At 34.9% G+C, this 23,984-nt stretch overlaps 2 protein-coding genes across 3 annotated transcripts in view; one reads left to right on the forward strand and one right to left on the reverse strand.

Moving 5' to 3' along the window:
• LOC149780903 (FMRFamide receptor-like) overlaps window positions 1-4,271 on the reverse strand; it is a 75,654-nt gene extending 71,383 nt beyond the window's left edge. Inside the window, exon 1 of the mRNA XM_089937998.1 lies at window positions 4,050-4,271. The gene's annotated coding sequence lies outside the window, so the exon portion shown is untranslated. The remainder of the gene's footprint in view (window positions 1-4,049) is intronic.
• Window positions 1-23,984, forward strand: part of LOC149780902 (putative ATP-dependent RNA helicase DHX35) — a 460,487-nt gene that overhangs the window by 251,566 nt on the left and 184,937 nt on the right. The window lies entirely within an intron of this gene.

A 23,984-nucleotide genomic window follows, 5' to 3' on the forward strand; every position in this document is an offset into this window, starting at 1 on the left:
CATTTATAATGAAATTACAGTAGCAGCAGATACAAAAGAGACCACCAGATAGTGTAGAGTTTAGTTACATTGGTCCATAGTCTAGAGTTTAGTTACATTGGTCAGTAGTCTTGAGTTCAGTTACATGGGTCCATCTGATAACAGAACCACTGTATTAGTGTCATGTTTTACCTATGGTGCAATCCCTGACCATATGGCCCTTCATTATAACACAGTTCTTGTTCATGGTGAATGTGGTCATTGATCTCGTTTAAGTATTGCACATTGTTTCAGATGTCCAAGGGACATTTTCTGTTCCTCTTTTCCCCAGTCATAACCAAGATAAGAGGATTTATTCAATTTAGGGGACATGCAGTTTTGGGTTGGAGAATGTTCCATGATGCTAAACTGCATTTCTGTCAGTGGTAGTAAAATTATGTTTCGTGTACTTCATTATATGGCAATCTCACTTTAAGGTGTTATTCTCTGGTCTTTATAGACAGCATTATTGAAATACTGTTTAAATAATTCATTTTAAGGCAGTCTCACTTTAAGGTGATTTACTTTATGGCTCCAATGGATAGCATTAAATTGAGAGAGTATTATGTACTTCATTATAAGTAAGACTCAGTGTAAATTGATATCCTTTATTATGGCTTGCATGCATAGCATTAAATTGATGGAGTATTTTACCATGTACATGATTGTAAGGTAATCTCAATTTAAGGCGATATCCTTTTTGGCTCCCATGTATAGCATTCAATTGAGTGTGTTTGTTTGATTTGGAGTTTTAAGATAGCTTTAACAATGTTTCAGTCTTATCGCTGTTTATGGTGATGTCTAGTATGGGGACATTATGCTGCAGACATATAGCAGGATGTCCCACCCAGTCACATTATTCTGACACCAGGCCGACCAGTCCTAACAATAATCTAATGCTGAGCACCAGTTTTTTAAATCTTTGGTATGACTTAGGTAGGGTTCAAACCCATGACCTCCTGCATCCAAGGCAGATGCTCTAACCACTAGGTCACCTGAGCAGTCATATTAAATTGAAGGAGTACAGTACCATGTACATCATTATAAGGCAGCTTCACTGTAATGCAGTATACTTTATAATGAAAGAATACTGTATTAGTTACTGATGGTTTCAGAATTTTTATTTTCTAATCCAGAAGTACCTAGCCCTTGTTAAGGGAGATAAAGGGGGAAAATAGTTTGTTATTATTTGAACTTTCAACTGGAAAAAAATTGCATTGGAGATGGAACGAGTCCTTTTAAATTTGTGTATCTTGGCATTCTACCCCTCTTACACTGTTCCCCTTCCTATATAACCCTCTCTTTATAAACCCTGTAAAGCTGGACTGTGAGATAAACACCTGATTCTAGGACAAATATATGTACAGTATTTGCAAGTTACAACCATTTGATTTCATATGTTTATGAACTGGATATTTTTCATCTGCTAACCTCCACTCTCTGCTACAAAGCTCTTTGTCAATCATTAGGATTTTTTAATAAAGCAAAACATTTATTTAAAAATCATGATGCTAATGCGTATAACACACCTGACAGCATAGGATTAACAGGTATGGAATTCCTCACTTGCAGTGACAGGACACAAGACTGAAGATGTTTCAAAGTTGCATGCAACAGGCTCTGCAATGTACAAATGGCCTCACAAAGACATGTTGAGGCCTGTATACAATCTGGTTATTCTACCTTTGGTTACATTTAGGTTTGAATTCAGTCATTGTTCTTGTGTACTAATACATGCAAGTAGCTGGTACAGTCAGGTATGCTGTACCATTAAGATATTTATTGCCAGTATGGCTGTACTAGAAAGACAGAACTGGATGGTGGTGGTACTGTACTGGTAAGAGTTAGAAATGACTTGCGCCACTGGCAGACACCATGTACTATAAGTTCAGATGACCCAGTGGTCAAAACAACCTTCGGTCAGCGATGTATTCTATAAGATCTGTGAGGGGTGTAAATGAATATAGGCAGAGAATTTTCTGCTTGAACCGGTGACCTCCCGCATTGGAGGAAGCAGCTCAGCCATTTAGGCCACCAGAGTGATGTTGGATGAAAACTATTATATCGTGATCATAAGTGCATATACTTATTTTTAAATTAATGGAGATGATATGCACTTGTTTATTATATGTACTTGTTTATTATATGTACCTCTTTATTATATGCATTTGTTTACTATTTGCACTTGTTTAATATATACACTTGTTTATTATATGCACCTGTTTATTGTATACACTTGTTTATTACATACACTTGTTTATTGTATACACTTGTTATTGTATACACTTAAAAGAAATTTAATGTATCAGGAAACAATTTTAAAGATTTATTTTGATTAACAAATTTCATCAGAAAGAGGATCATTTGAAATAAAAAGATTGCAAGACATGAAAAGCAGAATCAGAACTGAGTTAATAAATTACCGGTCACACAACCACCTAATTAGGATGAGCAGATTTCATCTTCGACTTGCTTCAGTTTTGTTTTGTTGTACACATTGTTGTGCACTAATTGTTGCTATGAAAATAACATAAGGCTCATGTTCACTTGCTTTCAGAATAGACATATTGTCATATATGTGCTTATTATCCTGATTTTTGAGCATATTGTGCTCTCATGAAGCAAGGGTCATGATTCTGTGTACAAATAGGTCCTCAGAGTGTTCTTTATAGAAAAATCTATCATCATGGAAGAACATAATGAAAAGACCAATGCATAGAAAGAACTAGAAAGAACAAACCTGAAAATTAAAGATCTGTGTCAAGAAGGGCCATCCATTATGTACAAATAATTCATGAATTGCCAGCTCTGCCTACCTATAAGTGAAATGTGAATACATTGTAAATAGCAAAGGGCCCACTGACTATATATAGCAATTCCTGTCTAGATGTGACTATCACATAGTTGTAGCCCAGCTGAAAAACTCATCCCATGGCTTGTCAGAACAGCTCCATCACTTCCATCACTTTGCCAATTACAAAATAACTTCAAAATTTTCCATCCCAATTTAGTAAAATTCTCAGTATTTCCTGAGATTTCATTTTCAATTCAAGTTTTTGCCTTAATCAAAACTTTTATGTTGACCCTACTGTTGTGCTAAAGAGTTTGTGGAGCTGAGTTTTCTTGGTCAATAGTGAATCCAAGTCCTCTTGGACAATCCATCAAGTCCCCATAGTGATCTGAGTCTTTTTTGGGCAATCCAGCAAGTCCCCATGGTGGAGTTTAGTCTTCCTGGGCAATCCAGGAAGTTCTGACAGTGGAGCTGAGTTTTCTTGGGCAATCCAACAAGTTACCATTGAAGTTTCCAAATTTTTTTAAATGACAAATGTTACTGATAAACTAAATTGTTCAGGCAACTTTTTAATATTATGCTTGAATGCATCAGCATGTGCTATTTACTTGAAAATCAAGTTTGCATCTTGGCTACACAATTCACCCATGGCTACAATGAAATAAGTTTAATATATACATTTCTTTTCATACAAGTTTATGAATGAAAAGACAAATCATTAGTAAAGATCATTGTGTAATGTATACCAGTTAAGTTAAATTTGTGATCAAAGATTGAACAATTTCTTTGGAAGGTTAACCACACAGTAACAGTCGATGAGTCTGCCCTTTGCTATCATACATGTTTTTAACACTGTTTTCACTTTAAGTAAAATTTGGTTGGATAGAGCTTCTTGTGCATTTTATAGTTTTAATCAAATATATTTTCTTTTCAAATTCAAGATATTTATTCATGTTTTAAAACGAGTATGAAAAAGTACAGATCCAAGTTAATGTTTCCATTAAAGCCTTTGGGTCTTTAATTTTGTAAATTTATATACTTGAATATGTTACAAATAGTTCTGTTGTATAAATTTGTTGAGGATAATTTTAAAATAGTTATTTTATTCTTGAAATGATTGATAGTACGTACGGTTCATGAAATTAACATGAATTAATCTTTTTGCTTGTGCAGTGTTAACTACACATTTTAAATAAAATCTCTTATAAATTGCAATATTATTTAGTGCAGTATACCTTACCTTATATTAATCCTACATTCAAAATCCAATTAAATCCTTGTCAAGCCAATCCACTTGGGTTAATCCACTCTGGATGTAGTCAACAAGTGTTAACTGAAAGTTTGATCAATATAGAAAGTATATCAGCAATGCTGTGTTCAACAAAATCACACCTTCAGCAAATGATAATAGGCCCTCTGTTGAGCATAAACTTCAAATGAGCTGGGCTACTTCAAGAGTAAAGTCAATATCAGCTGCAGCACCTGTCAATCAGCCAGCCTCCCTGAGACAGCTAACCAGTGTAAAACCTGGTCTGGTCACATGGCACTGCACTGCATTTACACCAGCCAATCAAATTCCAGTTAGTGGACTGAAGTCCAGAGGATGTAAATTCTTGTAGTAAGATACTTGCTCAAACTCCAACACTTAACATACTATAGCTGGAAAGACCCTTGAGTGTAACATAACGTGGTTAGTGTTGTTCATAATTCACCACTTTTCTCTGGGAAAACAGTTTGCTATCTTAGTGGAAAGATTTTTCTTTATAGGTTTATCCAGTACAGTATTTTGTTGTAGACAGTTATTACTAAATAGGACATTTTGTATCCTATTGCTTCATGATATTAGCTAATAATCTTGGAATTTACATAGAATGTCATGCTTTAGATAATAGGATTCTTGTTTCTTTTTGGCTCTCTTGCTTCTTATTTCCCACCAAAAGATCAGGACCCTTTTGTGTACTGTATTATCAGAGATAAAAATGGTATTTCTATCATAAAATATATTTGTAAATACTAGTGTTCAAACTGAGTTTAAAATTCAATAATAAATGAAGTATTTGAGCAAGTCATTTGTTTTAAAAGGATCACGCACTAGCATTGATCAGCATTTCTGTTAAATTCATTTTACTTGGTTTAGCCAGCTAAACTTTACCAGCTAAATTTATCTACAAACATCTACAAATAATTTGTTTTTAATTTTTAAAAGCTATCAAATCTTGATCTGCTTTTTGACAAATAAATTCATAACTGGGTAACTGTGACTTGCTTTTTACTTGATAACAGCTGGCTAATCATAAACTTTAGAATTTAATGGGATCTATTTTGCTAATAGATATGATTGTTCAGTTTTCGGTGATGCTAAGCAAATTAACAGATGATGAATCCTCACAGCAGTCCAACCATCAACCACCAGCTGTTGGTCAGATATTTTATTTTCAAAATTCAATGAAATGCCAGTTAAATGTAGTACAGGCTGTAGGGGTGAATTATTATCAATTATCTAATTACACCTGGAAGGTGAAGCTTATTTACCTTGAGCTGGCATGATTAGATAACTGAGTCAGCAGTTTTCTCTGTCTTAAAATATCAAAATTACAATTTCTGTCAAATTTTTAAAACAAATTTACTTTAAAAATGTTGATGCTTTGCATGTGAATATTTTCAAAAACAGTTATTGGATTAGAAATGCAATTGATATGAAAATTTCACATGCATAATTCATTTTGTCAAAATGCTAGCATATAATTACAGTGTGGTGAACAAACTACTTTATAGTGCTAAAAACAGTAATGAGACCAAATAAAACACAACGAAAATACATTCATTCATTTATATCCTGCTTTTTCCACAATTTTCCTGAACCATTTCACAAAAAAATTCTAACATTGTTTTAGAAGAAGCTATTATTATTGCTGCAGCTTACAAATCTAATATGGCTGTTACAGCAGTCATCTTGAGAATCTTGTTATTGTTGTTCTTGATTCGATTGTCGTATCAACATGGGGATGTCAGATCAACATGGGGATGTCATATCAACATGGCGATTTTATTTGAATTGATTGTCGTATCAACATGGGATGTCATGTCAACATGGGAATGTCATATCAACATGGGGATTTTACTTGAATTGATTGCCATATCAACATGGGGATTTCACTTGAATCGATTGTCGTATCAACATGGGGATTTTACTTGAATTGATTGTCATATCAGCATGGGGATTTTACTTGAATCGATTGTCGTATCAACATGGGGATGTCATATCAACATGGGGATTTTACTTGAATTGATTGTCATATCAGCATGGGGATTTACCTGAATCGATTGTCGTATCAACATGGGGATGTCATATCAACATGGGGATTTTACTTGAATCGATTGTCGTATCAACATGGGGATGTCATATCAACATGGGGATTTACTTGAATTGATTGTCATATCAGCATGGGGATGTCATATCAACATGGGGATTCTACTTGAATCGATTGTCATATCAACATGGGGATTTACTTGAATTGATTGTCATATCAGCATGGGGATGTCATATCAACATGGGGATTTTACTTGAATCGATTGTCATATCAGCATGGGGATTTTACTTGAATTGATTGTCATATCAGCATGGGGATTTACCTGAATCGATTGTCATATCAACGTGGGGATTTACCTGAATTGATTGCCATATCAACATGGGGATTTTACTTGAATCGATTGTCGTATCAACATGGGGATGTCATATCAACATGGGGATGTCGTATCAACATGGGGATGTCATATCAACATGGGGATTTTACTTGAATTGATTGCCATATCAGCATGGGGATTTTACTTGAATTGATTGTCATATCAACATGGGGATTTACTTGAATTGTCATATCAACATGAGGATTTACTTGAATTATCATATCAACATGAGGATTTACTTGAATTTATTGTCATATCAACATTGGGATTTACTTGAATCGATTATCATATCACCATGGGGATTTACTTGAATTGTCATATCAGTATGAGGATTTACTTGAATTGATTGTCATATCAGCATGGGGATTTTCTTGAATCGATTGTCATACCAACATGAGGATTTACTTGAAATGATTGTCATATCAACATAAGGATTTACTTGAATTGAGTGTCATATCAGCATGGGGATTTACCTGAATCAATTGTCATATCATCGTGGGGATTTACTTGAAATGATTGTCATATCAACATAAGGATTTACTTGAATTGATTGTCATATCAGCATGGGGATTTACCTGAAGCGATTGTCATATCATCGTGGGGATTTACTTGAATTGATTGTCATATCAACAGGAGGATTTACGTGAATCGATTGTCATATCAGCATGGGGATTTACCTGAATCGATTGTCATATCATCGTGGGGATTTACTTGAATTGATTGTCATATCAACAGGAGGATTTACATGAATCGATTGTTATATCAGCATGGGGATTTACCTGAATCGATTGTCATATCAACATGGGGATGTCATATCAACATGGGGATTTACCTGAATCGATTGTCATATCAGCATGGGGATTTACCTGAATCGATTGTCATATCAACGTGGGGATTTACTTGAATTGATTGTCATATCAACCTGAGGATTTACTTGAATTGATTGTCATATCAACACGGGGATTTACTTGAATTGATTGTCATATCAGCATGGGGATTTACTTGAATCGATTGTCATATCAACATGGGGATGTCATATCAACATGGGGATTTTACTAAAACACTACTTAAGATGTCTGGTTGATCCTAAAGGAAAATCGTGCTGTTCAAACATCCAATATGGTCACCACAGAGGCCATCTTGAGATTCTTATTGCTAATTGTCCTGAATGAGTGTGATATTAAAATACGGTTTTCAATGAAAGACTTATGATGTTTAGTTAAAGAAAATAAATGAAAATGGTACTATCTGACCTCCAGTATTGCCACCACAGTGGTCATCTTGAAAGTCTTATCACTATTCCTCCTGAATGATCGGTGACATCAACATGGTTTTTTCACCAAAAGACTTCTAATGATATCGGCTTGGTTCTAAATGAAAATGGTGCCAATCTTAAACCCAGCATGTTCACCACAGCAGCAAATTTGTAAATCTTATTGCTGAAGAATATCAGAGTGGTTTCAACACTCAGCATTTTAAAGGAAGAAATGGTTTTATTTCGAATTCCTGGAAATTCTTTTTGGCTAGTAGAGCATGAGTCCCTTCAAGGGAGTCTTGTTTTGCAGGGTATAACCTGTCATTTGCTGTATCACATAGCATTGAACATTTGGTAGTTTGTCTGATTTGGCAAATGACAGGTCATACGATGATAAATGTAGAAATTGTTTAATCAGCATTTTTTTCTCTTGGTTTTACAAGTGTATAATCGTCACTTGACAATTATGCACCTAACAAGCACACTATAAACTAGTGAAACCTTTAAGAATACAAAACATTTGAAAACTAAAGAATAGCTGAGGAATTGACTGTTTGTAACCAACAAAAATGTACTTGTTTTAAAAACAAAAACAGTGTACTTTCGCTGTTGTAAAGATATGTTTCTTTTAATTTTGTTATTCAGCTTTGTAGCTGATACAGAAAAGGAAGAGAGTTTTATGCAAGGACATTGATAATGAAGATATAAAAGAAAACATCAGAAGTAATAATAAAGTAAAATAATTAAATAATGCCTGCAATGGGTTATGTTAGCTGTATGATTTGCTAACAGACAGTTTATACCACAATAACATTATACTCACTGAGAATTCATCTGTAAACTGAGGCTACAGTATAACAAATCATGAGCTGATAAGTCAGTCATGTAGGTCAATGATGAATATCCCTGAACCCAGTCGTTCAGCAGAAAGAACCATTACTAGTCGCACACACAAAGATGTGCAATGCACGGACTCAAACAGCAACGAGACTTGGACTAGTGCCAACAAGACCTGCTCTGCTTTATGGGATGCAACAGCAGAAATCCATTATAATAATAAATCAGATGTCGGTGTATTAAGCCACAGCACAAATGCATTAAAAATGATTACATGTTCAGAAGACACCAGTGCCCAAGACGAGGATTCAGAAAATGATAAAACTTTCACTAACGTTGCAAGTTCTTTGCAGAACAACAACCGCTGTAAGGCAGCATTTCCACATAAAACATCGCGCACAAATCTGCATCAACAATGGCTTAATAAGTTTACAAAAGTCCAATCCACACACCAGTTTCCAAGAAGGCATAGAAGTGTTATCATAGGAAAGGCAGCATGCTCAAATTTGCATACAGTGCATCCAATGTGACAGCGATGCATATTCATGACAAGATTTGCCCCGAAACACAGGAATCTGACATTTCTTCGCATATTGAGCCTTATCTGGAGTTAAGCCCACCCAGGTGGAAAAACGACAAACGAAATTTAATACCTATGCCAGTTTCAAAATCACGTGATAACCCTACGCACAATGTGATGATGAGCGTGGATGCTTGACCAAGAAACGCATTAGTTAGAGACTACTATCATTGAACTATAATATCCACAAATTGGACTCAAATACACATAATGGATACTTTAGGTGTTTCTTTTTATAACTGTTGTTCATTAACAAAAAATATACAAAATGTAAGAACTTTATTTCAGATATTTGTTTCTTACAAGAATTATGGCTTCTCGACAGTGAGTTAGACTGTCTCTCATTTGTATACAATGAGATCTATTGATCGGGGAATTGCCAATTGAATTTTCTAACAATATTCATACAGGCAGATCTTATGGATGTGTCAGGGTACTATTTTGTAGATCTCTCACAAGTGTTATAGAAGTACAACACCTCAATGATCCCAGATTAATATGTATTACTATCCATATGGGGGATTCCTCCTTGCTTATTGTCAATATCTATTTACCTTGTGATCTTGCAAAAAAATTGGGAAATATGTTGATTATTTGGGCAAAATTAATTCTATTGTAGAAAATGCTAAAACTCTAAATGCTTATATAGTAGGATATTGGAATGCTAATACACTCAAAACCACTCCCTTTGGAGATGAACTTTGCCTATTTTGTGACAAATATGGGTATATCATATCGAACTTAAAACTAATAGTAGACCACACAACAAATTTTACTTACGTCAGTGATTTACACAACACAATGTCTTGGTTGGATTATTGTGTCTCTATACAGTCTGCTCATTCCGCTATAAGTGATATGAGAATACTACACACCCTAGTAGGGTCTGACCATCGTCCTACTTTAATTACTATCAAGACTGATCTACTTCCCAGATTTTATTCTTGCCCCAAAGAACTCCTGAACTTGAAATACAACATCAATTGATCAGACCTTACTTCTGACGAAAAACTGAATTATACTCAGTCATCTGCATTCTTATTAAGCAAGATTGAGACCCCACATTGTGTTGCGATCTGTAACGACCACGGCTGCACTAACCAGGTGCATATGAAATAGATAAATGGATTATACACTGATACAGTAACAGCTTTGTCAAACTCTGGTAATAACTTGACTAGTAAATCCAAACGTGGTCACTGGGCTATATCAGGCTGGAATGACTGTCAAAGAACTACATAGCTTTGCACAAATGCTTACCGTATGTGTCATGATAACAGTAAACCTCATTATGGCCATCTCAATAATTAAATGTGCCAAACAAGAGCACAGTTTAAGTATGCTCCTAGATTATGCAAGAAGGAGGAAGTAAAATATAAAGCAGACTCGCTAGCACAAAAACATGAAAATGTTGACCAACGTGAATTCTGGAAGCAAATTAATCAAAATACTACTAAATTACCTCTGCCACCAACTGTGTTGTTTCTTAACAATTTTAGTTTTGCTGATGATATGTCATTGACAAGTCCTTCTATCACGGGTTTAAGGAAATTATTAAAGATATGTGAACGATAGGCATTTGAGAATGATATCATCTATAATTTTTAAAAAATCAGTATGCATGGTCTTTCAGCCAACTTTATTCAAATTACCATCTCCTCCTCTATGAAAATTTAAGATATGTTCATTGAATATCGAAATCAGATTATTCAAATCTTATTGCTGCACTATGTATTGTGCTCCTCTGTGGACAAACTTTAGTGAATGTATGAAAAGAAAACTAGTTATTGGTTATAATAATAGTCTTCATTTTCTGTTAGGTTTCCTAGGTGGAACAGTGCCTCCAGCATGTTTGTAAATTATAATGTACTCAGTTTTGATGAAGTAATGAGAAAGTATGTATTCTCAATGATGACAAGAATATTTAGTAGTAAGAATTGTATATTGAAATCTTCTCTTTGGAACTATGACATTCATTTAAATTCTCAAATTATTAGCAGATGAAATGAATTACAATGTAGGGCGCAGTTAATTGTGTAGATGTATCTGTTTACTTGTACATCTGATGTATATGTTCTTTTATGTTTACAGTGTTTTTACTTTCTATCTGTAGTTTAATTTAGATGTATGGATTATGTAGTCTGAAATAAAGAATTCTAATCTTATCTTAATAAACACAGAAACAACTGTTGTGTTGACTTAGATGATGTTTCTGTCTATTGTTATATGCTCTATGGCACAACAACTGTAAAGGTAACTCCTTGTCACAGGACAAGGGCAAAAGATGACTTAAACAATTTTTAGCCAGTTTCTATCCTTAGAACTCTTTCAAAAGTTAATTGAAAACCATGTGCACAAGTCAGTTATGACTTACTTCAGTTGACACAAAACTTCTCCATAATGACCAGTATGTTTTTTTTAAATTAAAAATCATTCCTGTAAAATGGATTTTTACCAGTGAACAATACATTACTGCAAGCTTTACATGAAGAAAACTGGTTGTGAGCATAATGGTTGTTTTTTAAAAAGTGTTTGATCTTGTGATCATTAACTTCTTGAAAAACTACAAATGTATCAGTATTGTGACACAGCTTACCAATGGTTTGCTTCATACTTAACTGAGATATTAAAGCTGTAATTCTAAATGTATTTGCACCTGAATAAAAAGACAAACAATGGTGTGCCACAAGGATCAATACTTTGGCCATTTTTGTTTGTTATTTCATGTACGACCTTACCTTAAAAAGACTGAAAATTTAGATATCACTGACCTATATGTTAATGATTACTACTACTGCTCTCTCTCTCTCTCTCTCTCTCTCTCTTTTTCTCTCTCTCATGAACAAAGCTGCAAAAATGAATTAGAAAATAATCTTCAGTTGGCATTAAAGAGGCTTTTAATATATGTAAAGAAACGGACATGGTTATCAATACTGAGGAAGCAAAGGTTTTGTTAATAACAAAAACACAGCAAAACAGCAGAACTTATGACAGATGACTGTAGTCTTTTCTGTAACAATACACAACAGAAAGTTGTTTCAAAGATATTTTTTTTTACAGTTATGTGCTTTTGTCTAATCATGCAAGTTATACTAATATCTTTGGCTGTTAAGAAGAAGAAATAAAAGGTATTTTATTCCAAATCAATATTGTGTCACTTTCTATAAGATTTGCAGTCAAACTCATTGACTTTTTTAATATAATATGGGGAAATGTATTTTATGTTAGTAGTAAGAAAACTGTTTTCAGTTGCAAAACAAATCCTGTATATTAATATAGAGCATTGGATGCTTTAAAAATCCTACATTATTAAGAATTACTTCAACTTTAAAAAACCAAAGTGATGTATGCATTTTTTGTTAAGACTGTCCCAGGTTATCTGAGGAATACTGTTCAGTGGAGAAAATTTAGCAATACCATAAACCTAAGATCAACGACAACCAAAAACTTTCAAATTCTATAACACAAAGAAAGAACTATTTAAAAGAGTGTTTACTACCCAGGGACCATTATATGAAATAATATTCCAAAATGAAATTAAACAATTTTCTAGTATATCAATTTTTTACAATATATGTATTATATGGCTGAAATCTATGGTATATACTCCCTTACAAGGCCAAGTGCAAACCGCACAGACCCAGATTTGCCATTGCATAATGTGCCAACAGATCTGGATCTGTGTAGTTTGTTAGGAGTAATCAGTAGAACAAAAAACGTAGACCCTGATCTGCAGGTGCATTATGTGACAGCAGATCAAGATCTATGTTATTTGCATTTTGACTTGCTTTAGTAAGCAAATGTACATAATGAGTCTTAATTAGCAGCACAGGGTCTACCCATGCACCCACCCACCTCCTCCTGCTTCTTACCTGTTTGTATCAGTTGAATATGGACCGGTGAACATTGATAGCAGTTGTTTGATTGTAAGCTGGTATACAATTTACACCTGTAGTTAATTTGTTTGGATCTGTAACGTGTGTAGTGAATGTGTGAATGTTTGTGTGCATGTATGTACAAGTTGGTAGTGATTGATTGCACTCTCTATATATATATAGGTGTTTTAGAGTCTCTTCAGGTAGGTTAGTTCTATTATGCAGCTTATTGAGATACCCTTATTAAATAAAGTCTTTATTATTAATAATATTGATTACTACAATACAGTTGCTTGCCCCCCCACAATATACTGTATCCATCTGTGAACTATGTGCAGCAACTGTAAACAGTATAGACCTAGATATTCTGTTACATAAAACACTGGCTGGTCATGGTATGTATTTTATCTTTTAAAGCATTAGTAAAATAAATAGCATAGACCCAGATCTGCCAATACATAAAGCATTGGCACATCATTATGCACAAAGTTTCATTTAAATAATTAGTAAAACAAATAGCATAGAGATTTGCCAGTACTTAAAACACTGGCCAATCATGATGTGCATTGTATCCTTCAAATCATTAGTAAGACAAACAGTAAAACCCCAGACTGGCTATCATTTAAAGCACTGGCAGATCATGATGTGCATTGTATCCTTCAAATCATTAGTAAGACAAACAATATAGACCCAGACTGACTATCATTTAAAGCACTGGCAGATCATGGTGTACACTGTTTCCTTTAAAATCATTAGAACAAATAGCATAGACCCAGATTTGCTATCATGTAAAATCTAGTAGATCATAGCGTACACTGTTCACATTAAATCATTAGCAGAATTAACTGCATAGACTCAGATCTACCATGTTAGTATGTGTAGGGTCCAGAGAGATCTGGGTCTGTGTTATTGACAATTGAATTCTTAACAAGCATAAGTTGGTACGATATCCCTCATTCTTAGCTGTTGTACAAAATGATTATAAGGGGATAACCATAAAGCACATATACAAAAAATTGGTCTGTTTCAACCATCTCCTTTTGCACAGCTTACTCATTTATAACATCCCCTTGCGTACATATGCTTGTGTGTCATCCCACCCACCCCCTTTCAGACAGTAGCTGGGACAATCAAACTTTGAAAGATGAAGTTTAATACACTCATTAAAAATAAGCAGTTTTTAAGTCTAAATGTATATGCATACAGTGTAGAACGTATGTACTTATTAACAGTCTCTCCCTCCTGATATGCTGACATATGCTTTTGTCAACCCATCCCCCCTTTGACCCCTCTTTGCATACATAATTTATAGGCATCCCTAACAACTTGGTACAGTACTCTCTAATTATAATACTGTCCATGTTTGTCAGGGTCATCTTTTAATGGGGCCACCTTATAATGAAGTACATAATATGTATAAATTTACAACCAGTAAGTGAGATGGGATCCAGGATGACCATGTCTGTCTAATAACTGAAACAATGTTATAACGAAGGACTTTAGAGTGAGGCAGTACCTGGGTGTATAGTTTAACATAAATTACTTTGCAGCCAGAAGAACTAGTAGATTGAGAAAATGACTAGTCATGCTGAATATTCACTAGTCCCTCTTCACTAGGTGATTCTTGACAACATAAATTTCGCTTTACAAGCTATCTGTTATTGTTGTTTTTATGGTTTAATGCCATTTTTCAGCACAAGAGAGGCTATACATGGTGGCCAGTATTAATGGTGGAAGAAGAACCTGGGACAACCCCGGAAAGAACCACAGACCCACGAGAAGCTTCCGGCAAGCTTTCTCACATATCCTCATTGGCCGAGCCCGAGACTCGAACCCACGCAGACAGAGGTGAGATGGCAGTGTTCCGTGACGGAGAGCGCTTTAGACCATGCGGCCACTTGGGGCCTCTACAAGCTATCTGATATTGAAATTATGAAATGTCTATTCTGACAGAAAATTTACTAGCCTTGGGATATTGAAATTATGAAAACGTCTATTCTGACAGAAAATTTACTAGTCTTGGGACATTGAAATTATGAAAACTAAAATTCTGGCAGAAAATTCACTAGTCTTGGGATATTGAAATTACGAAACTACTATTCTGGCAGAAAATTTACTAGTCTTGGGCTATTGAAAAATTATGAATATCTGTCTGCAAGAAATTATCTAGCCTTGATCTATTGAAATTATGTAAAATACTAGTCTGGTAGAAAATTTACTAACCTTTGCTATTTAAATTATGAAAACTACTAGTCTGGCAGAAAATTTACAAGCCTTGGGCTATTGAAATTATGAAAACTACTAGTCTGGCGTAAAATTCACTAGTCTTGGGCTATTGAAAAATTATGAATATCTGTCTGCAAGAAAATTTACTAGCCTTGATCTATTGAAATTATGTAAAATACTAGTCTGGTAGAAAATCTACTAGCCTTTGCTATTTAAATTATGAAAACTACTAGTCTGGCAGAAAATTTACTAGCCTTGGGCTATTGAAATTATGAAAACTGCTAGTCTGGCAAACTAGTCTTGTAGCCTTGGGATATTAAAATTATGAAAACTACTAGTTTATCAGAAAATTTACTTGTCTGGGCTATTGAAATTATGAAAAACAATGGTCTGATGGAAAATTTACTAGCCTCAAGGCTAGCAGACTGCTTTTAATTTCTATCATTGGCGGCCGTATCAGGTGTTAATTGGCAATATCATAATCTTGGCATTTAGTTGACCATAATTTTGTTAGTGTACATTATGTGCCTTCAGCTTTATTTCTGTTTTGTTTGCAATGGCACATCATCAGAATTGTGAATTTAAGGTTCAAATGAGAGTATTATAAGTGTAGCATTTTATATTTTCACTTCAGTTAGATAATTGTTTAGTTCTCTTTCTTAGGTATAGGTTGTGGTTGTACAGGTTTTTCCACACATCTGGTATGTACAGACACATACAAGTTGGCTCTATGTGCAAAATGTACAGGCCCAGAAGATTTGATATTTCACTGGTAGTTCTGGGCCCATGGAATTTGTTAGGAACAATTAGTTGAGCAAAGAACATAGACCTTAATCTGCTGGGGTATTATGCAATGGCATGTCTGGGTCTGTGCACTTGCAGCTGGATAGAAATACATGGGAGTATAAATTTTATTTACTAACTTAATACAATTATGTGGGATATTTGGTAATGAAGCTAAATACTCTTCAGTTAAAGAAATTTGAAAAGGATGTTTATCTTTCTAACGCGATTCCCCAATAGCTATAGATAACAAAGAAGATGTGTGGATCATGCCACTTACAGCTCATTGATAGGTGTAAATTTCATTCCTTATAGTGAGATGCCAGTATGGTTTACCATAGATACATAGAAATCAAGTGCAACTGCAAAGAACATAGACCCAAATATGATATTATGTAATTTACTGGCAGATCAGGGATTGTGCTGTTTATTCTACAGAATAGTACTAACAAACTCTGTCGGCCCATATCTGCTAATGCAGTATGCAACAGCTGGTAGGTCTATGCAGTTTGCAGGTGGATCTGACTTTATGCAGGTACGTATGGTAGTTAGCTTTGTTTCCATAGCCATTACATGCCCAAATGACACAAAAATGCATCCAGTGCTTAGGATTAGAATTCCTGGTCAGGGCTGCTGAATGTTGTAATCAAAATCTATCACCATCAAGCCCACATCAGTTGAAAGTGAGACATGGTCACTTTTCATGCACCAGCAGTGGTGGTGACAAGAACAACAATCTCTTGGGATTTTATTCAGTTTTTCAGTTGCATATATTTCCTAAACCCTTGATAGATTCACATCCTACATGATACAAATCATTATGAAGTTCAGACAGTTCATTCTATAACATGGTTGTTGACAACTTTTACCTTGAGGTTAAGGTGCCATTTTATAGTAATGAGTTTTTGGTCATGGGTTGGACATACATGCAAGCTCTGCCCTTGTCATTTTGGTCAGCAATTGTCATCTGGTAGAAATTGGACTGTACAAAACATGGAATATTCCAGATAGTGTTAATTTATATGTACGTGATATACAGCACATCCATACACATGTGCATGGGTATGTCCATTTGTCTTTTTTCACACCAAGCAAGTCAAGCAAGTATGTAAATGTTAGGATCTGGATCATTTTTAAGCGATGACCCAGGGGCTAAATACCTTCGGGGTAAGGAAGGACCTCAGGACAAGTCTTCAGTTGCTTGTATATGTTTGTCTTGTCAATGGTTACAGGATGGGGAGCTCAAATTTTTTTGGTTTTGTAAATTAAGTCCTTTGGGGTATGGATTGACAACATGGTCAAATTAATTTGCATCTATAAATTTCTTTTTTGATATCCAGTAAGTGTATACATGTACTTATTTTCTTTTGCATAATTTTATGTTTTGGCAAAGAATTTAATGTCAGTTATTTTTTGTTTGTTTCAAATATCAAGTAATTTTCCGAAACAAATAGTGAAATTGTAAAGGCTTTGAATGGAGTATGAAACATATTATTAACCTAAGTCATTTTAACTAGAAAAAAAAATATTACAAAAATTCATTTGGGTATCACATTTACTGTAATAAAATATCTTGTTTTTCTGAAATGATGTACAAGATTACAAATGGATCTTAAGTTGACTTAAATTGCCCAAAATTTGTCATTTTTACCATGCCTGTTCAGTTTACCAGAGTGATCTGTTTTAAACTTGAATAATTTGTAATCTGTGCGTGTGTGTGTGATTTGGATTTTTAACGTAGCTTTAACAATTTTTCAGTCATATCGTTATGATGTCTGCAGTGTGACAGTTTACAGTGATGTCTAGCACTGGGCCATCATGCCACAGACATGTAGCATGATGTCCCACCCATCACATTATCTTGACACCAGGCCGACCAGTCCTAACACTAACCTCTTAATGCTGAGTGCCAAGCGAGGCAGCTGTTAGTACCATTTTCATAAGTCTTTGGTATGACTTGTCCAGGGATCTAACCCACGACCTCCTACATCTGAGGTGGATGCTCTAACCACTAGGACACTGGAGCAGTTGAATTGGTGCAGTATCTTACATTAAAAAAAAAACAAAATTAATTTATATTTGTTATAGTTCTACCATGCATGCATTATCAGCCAGCCACCTGATACAATTTTCTATCTACTTTTCCATCACAACTATTTTTTCTGAGATTTCAAATATCTTTGAAGTTGTACAATATTTTTTAACCCATTAAGCTTCAGCTTTTAGTTTTGGTTTAGTGTTTTATGGTACAGCAACACAAGTAGGTTATTTAGTGCTGAGGCAATTGTAGTGAAGTGCTTTGATAAGGACACACCATGGTTGCTGATCCAGGCTGGTCTGATGATAGATTTGAACCGGCACCCTTTTGGTTATGAGTCTGGCATGCTTAAACCACTGAGCCACCAGAGTTCTGTTTTAGCCAGCTATTATAAAGTATAATGTTAAACAAAGGTACCGATGTTGCTATGTTCATCTGTTGAAGTTGTTCATATTCCTGATATAAATATACAGATCAGATTTCATTGTTGTACACACAGAAAGTCTAACATGCTGAGCAAAATGACGAAACTCAATGTTTTCACTGGAGCCTAACAGTTGGTCACTCAATGTTTTCACTGGAGCCAGAAGACTTGGTCACTCTGAAATGCTTTTGCCCATGGTACAGTGGAAGATGAATACCATCAAATTTCATGTCTGTGCAGGAAATTTTATCACAGAAATTGAACTGTATGCTGAAGCTTAAAATAATGGCCTGCATATGAGAATTAGGTCATAATGATATACTTTTGATTAACTTAAAGGCTGTAGTGTGAGAATTAGGTCGTGATAATATATGTTTATATATGATAATATATGTTTGTCAAACATAATGGATAGAGTTTGTGAATTAGGTTGTGATGGCATACTTTTGATTAACTTAAAGGCTGGAACATGATAATTAGGTCATGATGATATACTTTTGATTAACTTAGAAAATTGGATCATGATGATATACTTTTGCAAATGGAGAGTGGTATCCTCCAAGACGAATACAATGATCAAGTTTCAAAACTCAATGGAAAAATCTTATCAACAACATGACGATTGGAAAAGTGATCCTTGTATGTTGTCAGTGTTCGACAAGCAAGATAAAAGTCAATGCCACTTGACTAATGGACCAGACAAAGGTTAAAGTATGCACCATTGATTTTACTATTATAGGAGCCATAGCATAGTTACTTTAAATAATATTTGGCCTCTGGTGGCGAGTGGGTCTAAGACACTCACCATTACAGGTCACTCACACATCTCGCCTTGGGAGTTAAGTATTGGTTTGACAGATGTGATTATGTGAGAAAGCTTGCCAATAATATCCCATGAGTCCATGGGTCTTTCCTGGTTCTTACTTTTGGCAACCATATATAGCATGCAATGTGCCCAGAAATGGCATTAAACCCCACAAGCCAAACCAGTCAAAATAATATTGTGCCCATGGGGTCTTGCATTAATTTTTTGTGTGTAAATAATCAACAAATTCAGGAATATTCATTGCTATGACAGCCTTGTTTCCATGAGCTGACCAGTCATTGACCAAATATCTTTTGACAACGTCAATTTAATGGCACCAAAGGAAAAGCATAGGATGCATTGTTGTCCTGTTTGGGCCTGTAATGGCTGCATTGTTGTCCTGTTTGGGCCTGTAATGGCTGCATTGTTGTCCTGTTTGGGCCTGTAATGGCTGCATTGTTGTCCTGTTTGGGCCTATAATGACTGCATTGTTGTCCTGTTTGGGCCTGTAATGGCTGCATTGTTGTCCTGTTTGGGCCTGTAATGGCTGCATTGTTGTCCTGTTTGGGCCTGTAATGGCTGCATTGTTGTCCTGATTGGGCCTGTAATGACTGCATTGTTGTCCTGTTTGGGCATGTAATGGCTGCATTGTTGTCCTGTTTGGGCCTGTAATGGCTCTCAAAACAAGGTTTAAACTAAATCCTGCTGACATTGTTATTCAATGATTGAGGTTCACACCTATCAATGTGTTTTAATTGGCAAAACACTTTTGTTTTATTCTTCATTAGTCTTGTTTGTAGATCTTGCTTATTTGGGAATGGTTTTTTGGAGGATCAGCATCCTTTAAAGTTTCATTAACTGAAGATATCTTGATAATTGACTAATTAATTTGCATTCAAGCTTCCTCAACTAATTTTTTTTTCTTTCTACTCAACTTTTTTCTTCTACTTACCATTTATACTCGCATATAAGTTGGGTCAAACTGCAAACAACATATACCCCGATCTGCCATCACATAAGGTGCAGGCAGATCGGGGTCTGTGATGTTTGTTATTCTAAATAGTCCTAACAAATAGCATGGATCCAGATCTGCCAGTGCATTTTGAGAGTAAAGGTATGGGTCTGTATAGTTTGAGTCAGTTCTGACTTGCGCTAAGGGACATATAAAGAAAAAAGTACAACTATAAAAAGTACACAGCAAAATAAAATTACCAGTAAAACATTATCTAATTGTAATGAAAAACTTAAGTTAAAAAATGTTACATTTATATTGACATTTGAACTATAAATTCACAATTTTGGAGAAAAGATACCTATATAATGTAAACATGTTATGACCAAATATACATGCATTGACTGGATAATTTGAATATGGGTTGTAAGAATACTTGTATATGCTATTGATGCAATTTATCTTGGTCCTGTCTGTGATTATAGGATCTTTATTCATTGCACCAGGAGTTCTTTGTGCCTAAGTGGTCTAAGGTGCTTGTCTTTACAGATCACTCGTGCATCTCACCTCTGTCTATGTGAGTTAACGTCTTCAGCTTCACGAATCTGGATACTGGCATGTGAGAAAGCTTACCAGTAGCTTCCCATGGATCAGTGGGTCTGTCCATGTTTTTCCTCCATGAAATACACTGGTGGCCATGTTTGACCTCCATGAAATATACTGGTGGCATTATTTGACCTCCATGAAATATACTGGTAGCCATGTTTGACCTATTGTGTGCTGAAGAACAATATTAAACTCCAGAAAACCAATTATTGCATCAGAATGTGTGTAAATAAATGTATTGTTTACCTTAACTATTGGTCAACACAGTAATCTGTAGGATACCTCAGTGGGCAATGCTAGTTGGATGTGAGGCAGAATTATAATATGTATTAAATTTACATTTTTTGGTTTTGAAATAAGATCCTGCTTTGCGTAGGAAATTAATCCAGTGGAGAATGTCAAAGTGATATTTTTAAATGGTTAAGAGTGTAAGAAAATCGGTGTCTATTTTAGAACGTCTGTAATGGTGCATAATTTTTGTACGTGTTTTATTGCAGCCCATTTTGATGTGGTCAGCATGACAACTAACCATTAAGATTGACATATTTGCTTTGCCTGCAAAAGATAGGATATGCTCAGTTTGGGGCCACAATTGCATTTTAATTAGGATCTGCTAGGATAACAGTCTGACATATATGTTAATGTGGAGTCAAGTAGAGGAACATGACATAGTTAAGACAAGTCAGAGACAAATATTGAGAAATCTTGGACTATTTTGAAATAAGTGTCATAGAATGAAATTGTCGAGGAATAGTTATTAATAAAGGCAAAATAGTAAGAGTTATTCTAACTTTGATGGGAATGTTAAAATTTTGGCGGTAAGAGAAAGTTAATCCTGATTAGCTATGCTAAATAAGGTGGTGTGTTTCCTATTCAAAATTCAAGGTTTTAAGTAATTTCCCTTGCAAACTTTGGAAGTCCAAGTTTTTATATTAGCATTTTATATTTCAATTTGTTTAGTTTTTTTAAATGCCATACTGGTTGGATCCAAATGAAACTGACAAAGACCCTGATCTGCCATCGCATACTGTACCAGCAGATCATGGTATCTGATTTTTGTTCAGCAGATTAGTTCCTAACAAGCTGCAAAGACACGGATCTACTGGCACATTATGTGATGGTAGAATGATTGAGGGTAATAACTGAACTTAAATAATTTAGTCATTTAATACCAAGAAAATTACATGTACTTTAAATTTTCTTTACTTCCGTTGGAGTTGAATACATGCCATTTTATGAGAAATGCACAAATTCATAATTAACTGCAGCAAGTATAATAAATGGGCCCCCATCCAAGCATAATTAGATGTCATAATTAGATGTGAAGGAAGGGGTGTGTGTGGTTATCATTGGAGCAAGCCAAAGTCGGGGTGTGTATAAACTAGTTTTTTGATGAAAATGATTGCTTTTTGCCATAGGCCTACAAAAAGTTACGAGTACCTGTGCAAGTGCAAACTTCACAGACCCAGATCTGCCATCACCTAATTTGCACTTGCAGACCTGGGTCCATGCATTGTGCCTCAGCAGATCAGGATATTTGTTGTTTGCAATTTGACTTGACTCGACTTATAAGTTAATCTAGGCATTGTATTATTATTGTCATAAATAAAATACATATGTTTTATCAAACATCTATAAGATAAAAGGTACCTCACCCCACCCACCCCACTGCCAGCTTATTCTGTAGATGGCATCAACTGGCACATTCTTTCAACAAGCATTTACCGTTGCAATATTTTCAAGTGGAAATAGACGATCAATGCCAGGTAATAAAATTTCAATGGAAAAAGTGCCACTTGTCTGATAAGAAAATTGATCATGACCTTGAAATGGATGCTGGCCATATTATGAAAAAATATTTTGTGGTTTGCCTGTGAACTATATTTGTCCTGTGGGGATCCATAAATTTAACAATGATGTTTTCCATGGTACAATTTAAGTTATTGGTTGCAGTTTGATTGGCACTTTGAGAACAATACTGGTTACATTTTGCCAAGAACATGGAAGCGTAAGGTGGCGCTATACAGTTTCGCATTTTGCATAGGGTTAGGATTTTAAAGAAAAAGAATGTCCCCGGCTTTCCTCACTGGTTATACTGGCTATTTAAAAAAGACCTTGTATATCTTAGGTATAATGCAAAGAACCTTTAATTCCCTTTATTTTGGTGTATGATTGATGGGTGTACTATGGGTTATAGAGTATACAGCTTGGCCTTACTTCAGATGTGCACCTTTCAAAAAAGTGCTAGCTCTACTTGGTCATTTTCACTTCCTGAACTTCAGAGGTCAGTTGTATAAAAAAGAGCCGATAACTTTTTTTACATTTTATATATTTGGTAATTCATTCATTGCACTTTCAGAAGCTGGTATTGTCTAGTCTGGCAAAATTCATTTTCCCTATTTTAATAGCTGCTATGTATAGTGTACTTTAGACTAATTCAGACTGATTTTTTAACACAAGGGAGCAGTCATTTTAGTTAGCAGTGTGCTTAAATCATGTAAAATTTCCAAAAGTACAATATCCAAAAGAAATATCATCCACATTACATTAATGTAGCATAGAGGTATGCAAACATTCTCTCCACTGTGCATGTTTTAAATGCGAACTACTTCACCTTACATACGTCACTTTCTCAAAAGTACATATTATCTGGTGAGCGCCACCATAAAGAAGATGTAGGTATTATTTTTTTATGATTTAATTATGTTTATATGGCTGAAACATTTAAGTCGCAAGCATCAAAACAATCCTTATGAATAATTCTCCTGCCTTTTTCCCCACAGAACAGTATTTATGAGTGTCAGAGTCTCTAACAAGTCCAGCCTACCCCCCCCCATGATAAAAGTGAGCTATTTTAAGAATGCACATTACATTTTGTAAACATAGCAACCAGTGTTATGCTGAATGACAGGAACATGAAACTAGCCAGAATTATTTCTGAGATATCAACAATGAATTTTACAATTAGAAAAGGGAGGTAACTCATCAGCTTCATAAAGGTCAAAGGTCAAAGTGTAAAATATTTGCCTATTGTTTAATATGGAAGAAGCAAATTCACTTTCTCTTCATTTATTTTTTTTATTTCATTGCAAATAAATGAAAAGAAACAT

The sequence above is a fragment of the Sinohyriopsis cumingii genome, chromosome 16 (assembly GCF_028554795.1).
Source record: "Sinohyriopsis cumingii isolate HCF-2022 chromosome 16, ASM2855479v2, whole genome shotgun sequence".
NCBI lineage: Eukaryota > Metazoa > Mollusca > Bivalvia > Unionida > Unionidae > Sinohyriopsis > Sinohyriopsis cumingii.